At 48.0% G+C, this 6000-nt stretch overlaps 1 pseudogene; it reads right to left on the bottom strand.

Moving 5' to 3' along the window:
* LOC112251664 overlaps nucleotides 1-6000 on the bottom strand; it is a 78690-nt pseudogene that overhangs the window by 28083 nt on the left and 44607 nt on the right.

Here is a 6000-nt window from a genome sequence, read left to right as displayed (position 1 = left end):
CTGCCACACTATCAGTGATCCTTCCTCCCACTGTCTCTGTCTCTCTGCCACACTATCAGTGATCCTTCCTCCCACCTCCCACTGTCGCTGTCTCTCTGCCACACTATCAGTGATCCTTCCTCCCACTGTCGCTGTCTCTCTGCCACACTATCAGTGATCCTTCCTCCCACTGTCTCTGTCTCTCTGCCACACTATCAGTGATCCTTCCTCCCACTGTCTCTGTCTCTCTGCCACACTATCAGTGATCCTTCCTCCCACTGTCTCTGTCTCTCTGCCACACTATCAGTGATCCTTCCTCCCACTGTCGCTGTCTCTCTGCCACACTATCAGTGATCCTTCCTCCCACTGTCTCTGTCTCTCTGCCACACTATCAGTGATCCTTCCTCCCACTGTCTCTGTCTCTCTGCCACACTATCAGTGATCCTTCCTCCCACTGTCTCTGTCTCTCTGCCACACTATCAGTGATCCTTCCTCCCACTGTCGCTGTCTCTCTGCCACACTATCAGTGATCCTTCCTCCCACTGTCTCTGTCTCTCTGCCACACTATCAGTGATCCTTCCTCCCACTGTCGCTGTCTCTCTGCCACACTATCAGTGATCCTTCCTCCCACTGTCTCTGTCTCTCTGCCACACTATCAGTGATCCTTCCTCCCACTGTCTCTGTCTCTCTGCCACACTATCAGTGATCCTTCCTCCCACTGTCTCTGTCTCTCTGCCACACTATCAGTGATCCTTCCTCCCACTGTCTCTGTCTCTCTGCCACACTATCAGTGATCCTTCCTCCCACTGTCTCTGTCTCTCTGCCACACTATCAGTGATCCTTCCTCCCACTGTCGCTGTCTCTCTGCCACACTATCAGTGATCCTTCCTCCCACTGTCTCTGTCTCTCTGCCACACTATCAGTGATCCTTCCTCCCACTCTCGCTGTCTCTCTGCCACACTATCAGTGATCCTTCCTCCCACTGTCTCTGTCTCTCTGCCACACTATCAGTGATCCTTCCTCCCACTGTCGCTGTCTCTCTGCCACACTATCAGTGATCCTTCCTCCCACTGTCTCTGTCTCTCTGCCACACTATCAGTGATCCTTCCTCCCACTGTCTCTGTCTCTCTGCCACACTATCAGTGATCCTTCCTCCCACTGTCTCTGTCTCTCTGCCACACTATCAGTGATCCTTCCTCCCACTGTCTCTGTCTCTCTGCCACACTATCAGTGATCCTTCCTCCCACTGTCTCTGTCTCTCTGCCACACTATCAGTGATCCTTCCTCCCACTGTCGCTGTCTCTCTGCCACACTATCAGTGATCCTTCCTACCACTGTCGCTGTCTCTCTGCAACACTATCAGTGATCCTTCCTCCCACTGTCTCTGTCTCTCTGCCACACTATCAGTGATCCTTCCTCCCACTGTCTCTGTCTCTCTGCCACACTATCAGTGATCCTTCCTCCCACTGTCTCTGTCTCTCTGCCACACTAAATCAAATCAAATTTTATTTGTCACATACACATGGTTAGCAGATGTTAATGCGAGTGTAGCGAAATGCTTGTGCTTCTAGTTCCGACAATGCAGTAATAACGAGCAAGTAATCTAACTAACAATTCCAAAAAAAACTACTGTCTTATACACAGTGTAAGGGGATAAAGAATATGTACATAAGGATATATGAATGAGTGATGGTACAGAGCAGCATAGGCAAGATACAGTAGATGATATCGAGTACAGTATATACATATGAGATAAGTATGTAAACCAAGTGGCATAGTTAAAGTGGCTAGTGATACATGTATTACATAAGGATGCAGTCGATGATATAGAGTACAGTATCAACGTATGCATATGAGATGAACAATGTAGGGTAAGTAACATTATATAAGGTAGCATTGTTTAAAGTGGCTAGTGATATATTTACATCATTTCCCATCAATTCCCATGATTAAAGTGGCTGGAGTAGAGTCAGTGTCATTGACAGTGTGTTGGCAGTAGCCACTCAATGTTAGTGGTGGCTGTTTAACAGTCTGATGGCCTTGAGATAGAAGCTGTTTTTCAGTCTCTCGGTCCCAGCTTTGATGCACCTGTACTGACCTCGCCTTCTGGATGACAGCGGGGTGAACAGGCAGTGGCTCGGGTGGATGATGTCCTTGATGATCTTTATGGCCTTCCTGTAGCATCGGGTGGTGTAGGTGTCCTGGAGGGCAGGTAGTTTGCCCCCGGTGATGCGTTGTGCAGACCTCACTACCCTCTGGAGAGCCTTACGGTTGAGGGCGGTGCAGTTGCCATACCAGGCGGTGATACAGCCCGCCAGGATGCTCTCGATTGTGCATCTGTAGAAGTTTGTGAGTGCTTTTGGTGACAAGCCGAATTTCTTCAGCCTCCTGAGGTTGAAGAGGCGCTGCTGCGCCTTCCTCACGATGCTGTCTGTGTGAGTGGACCAATTCAGTTTGTCTGTGATGTGTATGCCGAGGAACTTAAAACTTGCTACCCTCTCCACTACTGTTCCATCGATGTGGATGGGGGTGTTCCCTCTGCTGTTTCCTGAAGTCCACAATCATCTCCTTAGTTTTGTTGACGTTGAGTGTGAGGTTATTTTCCTGACACCACACTCCGAGGGCCCTCACCTCCTCCCTGTAGGCCGTCTCGTCGTTGTTGGTAATCAAGCCTACCACTGTTGTGTCGTCCGCAAACTTGATGATTGAGTTGGAGGCGTGCATGGCCACGCAGTCGTGGGTGAACAGGGAGTACAGGAGGGGGCTCAGAACGCACCCTTGTGGGGCCCCAGTGTTGAGGATCAGCGGGAGGAGATGTTGTTGCCTACCCTCACCACCTGGGGGCGGCCCGTCAGGAAGTCCAGTACCCAGTTGCACAGGGCGGGGTCGAGACCCAGGGTCTCGAGCTTGATGACGAGCTTGGAGGGTACTATGGTGTTGAATGCCGAGCTGTAGTCGATGAACAGCATTCTCACATAGGTATTCCTCTTGTCCAGATGGGTTAGGGCAGTGTGCAGTGTGGTTGAGATTGCATCGTCTGTGGACCTATTTGGGCGGTAAGCAAATTGGAGTGGGTCAAGGGTGTCAGGTAGGGTGGAGGTGATATGGTCCTTGACTAGTCTCTCAAAGCACTTCATGATGACGGATGTGAGTGCTACGGGCGGTAGTCGTTTAGCTCAGTTACCTTAGCTTTCTTGGGAACAGGAACAATGGTGGCCCTCTTGAAGCATGTGGGAACAGCAGACTGGTATAGGGATTGGTTGAATATGTCCGTAAACACACCGGCCAGCTGGTCTGCGCATGCTCTGAGGGCGCGGCTGGGGATGCCGTCTGGGCCTGCAGCCTTGCGAGGGTTAACACGTTTAAATGTCTTACTCACTTCGGCTGCAGTGAAGGAGAGACCGCATGATTCCGTTGAAGGCCGCGTCAGTGGCACTGTATTGTCCTCAAAGCGGGCAAAAAAGTTATTTAGTCTGCCTGGGAGCAAGACATCCTGGTCCGTGACTGGGCTGGGTTTCTTCCTGTAGTCCGTGATTGACTGTAGACCCTGCCACATACCTCTTGTGTCTGAGCCGTTGAATTGAGATTCTACTTTGTCTCTGTACTGGCGCTTAGCTTGTTTGATAGCCTTGCGGAGGGAATAGCTGCACTGTTTGTATTCAGTCATGTTACCAGACACCTTGCCCTGATTAAAAGCAGTGGTTCGTGCCTTCAGTTTCACACGAATGCTGCCATCAATCCACGGTTTCTGGTTAGGGAATGTTTTAATCGTTGCTATGGGAACGACATCTTCAACGCACGTTCTAATGAACTCGCACACCGTATCAGCGTATTCGTCAATGTTGTTGTCTGACGCTTATACGAAACATCTCCCAGTCCACGTGATGGAAGCAGTCTTGGAGTGTGGAGTCAGCTTGGTCGGACCAGCGTTGGACAGACCTCAGCGTGGGAGCTTCTTGTTTTAGTTTCTGTCTGTAGGCAGGGATCAACAAAATGGAGTCGTGGTCAGCTTTTCCGAAAGGGGGCGGGGCAGGGCCTTATATGCGTCGCGGAAGTTAGAGTAACAATGATCCAGGGTCTTTCCACCCCTGGTTGCGCAATCAATATGCTGATAAAATTTAGGGAGTCTTGTTTTCAGATTAGCCTTGTTAAAATCCCCAGCTACAATGAATGCAGCCTCCGGATAAATCGTTTCCAGTTTGCAGAGAGTTAAATAAAGTTCATCACTATCAGTGATCCTTCCTCCCACTGTCTCTGTCTCTCTGCCACACTATCAGTGATCCTTCCTCCCACTGTCTCTGTCTCTCTGCCACACTAACAGTGATCCTTCCTCCCACCTCCCACTGTCTCTGTCTCTCTGCCACACTAACAGTGATCCTTCCTCCCACTGTCTCTGTCTCTCTGCCACACTAACAGTGATCCTTCCTCCCACCTCCCACTGTCTCTGTCTCTCTGCCACACTAACAGTGATCCTTCCTCCCACTGTCTCTGTCTCTCTGCCACACCACATGTTGGTGTGGGTTCCAGCCCATATATACATATAGTCCTATCATGTTGGTGTGGGTTCCAGCCCATATATACATATAGTCCTACCATGTTGGTGTGGGTTCCAGCCCATATATACATATAGTCCTACCATGTTGGTGTGGGTTCCAGCCCATATATACATATAGTCCTACCACGTTGGTGTGGGTTCCAGCCCATATATACATATAGTCCTACCATGTTGGTGTGGGTTCCAGCCCATATATACATATAGTCCTACCATGTTGATGTGGGTTCCAGCCCATATATACATATAGTCCTACCATGTTGGTGTGGGTTCCAGCCCATATATATATATAGTCCTACCATGTTGGTGTGGGTTCCAGCCCATATATATATATATATATATATAGTCCTACCATGTTGGTGTGGGTTCCAGCCCATGCCTTTCTGGCACAAATAATTCAATCTCCCCTGATTGGCTTGATTTAGTTACACATTTATTAACCTATGGAGAGTCCAGGGATATTTTACCCCCGATATTTATAAGAAATGCCCATACCAGACACAATTTTTGGTTTTCTGATCCACGCCCCCTACCTTTGTTTTGACCCCCTAGAGTTGATTTACACATTTATTTTTCAATATAGACAATTTTGACTTTGTGGCTGCGGCAACTAGTGAAAACCGCTGTGCCTGTTGTTCAAACACGTATCTGCCACTCTCATTGGCTAGAATAGTCCCACCTGATCTTGCCTCCTTCCAACTGCCTTCCATTTTGAAGACGTGTATTTTCATTGTTAAAGCGGCCACTACATGATCTGGTCAAATATAATGGATCATCCGCGACTACATAGGGAATAGGCTGCCATTTTGGACACAAACTAAACATGTCAAACTCCCTCATGCCAAGGGTTAAATCTGTAATAAGAAGTATGTGAAGGCAAAAACATATTTTTTGGGGGGGGGAGAAGGATGGAGAATTAGGATGTAGCCTGGGATCACTTTATATGAGAGAACCATGTTTTTTAAAAGTTTTTGAATTAAATTTTTTATTTTTTATTTATACCTGATAACTTTGTGGCCTCGAAGAACCTGGAGAAGAACAAAGGCCACTTCTGTCGAGCGTAGTCCACCACCTCGGTCTTCACACCCGCCGCTTTCTGCCTGGAGTTGATATATGGACCCTGGTGTATGACAGACCGAGCAGAGGAACATCAGAAGACGCTACACAGTTGGATAGAACATTGTCTTCTCGCACAGTGGAGAAGGAACCAATCATATGAATTCATACAACTGCTCTCTATCACCAGCAAGGACCTTAAAAAAAAATGGCCTGTTAATAAGTCATGTCCAGGGTTCGTATCATTCAATTTCAATTTACACTCTTTCACGAGGAACATTTAAACTGGAATTCAAATTTACCTGCTGAATTGACTGGATTGAAAATGGAATTGACCACAACCCCCATTAATGAGTGATCTAACTCATGTTTTTGTCCTTACATGTGTATTTTCCTAAATTGTTCAAATAAAC

Source organism: Oncorhynchus tshawytscha, linkage group LG05 (genome assembly GCF_018296145.1).
Source record: "Oncorhynchus tshawytscha isolate Ot180627B linkage group LG05, Otsh_v2.0, whole genome shotgun sequence".
Classification (NCBI taxonomy): Eukaryota; Metazoa; Chordata; class Actinopteri; order Salmoniformes; family Salmonidae; genus Oncorhynchus; species Oncorhynchus tshawytscha.
The sequence above is the reverse complement of the archived record's forward strand: the minus strand, read 5'-3'. Positions and strand labels throughout refer to the sequence as shown.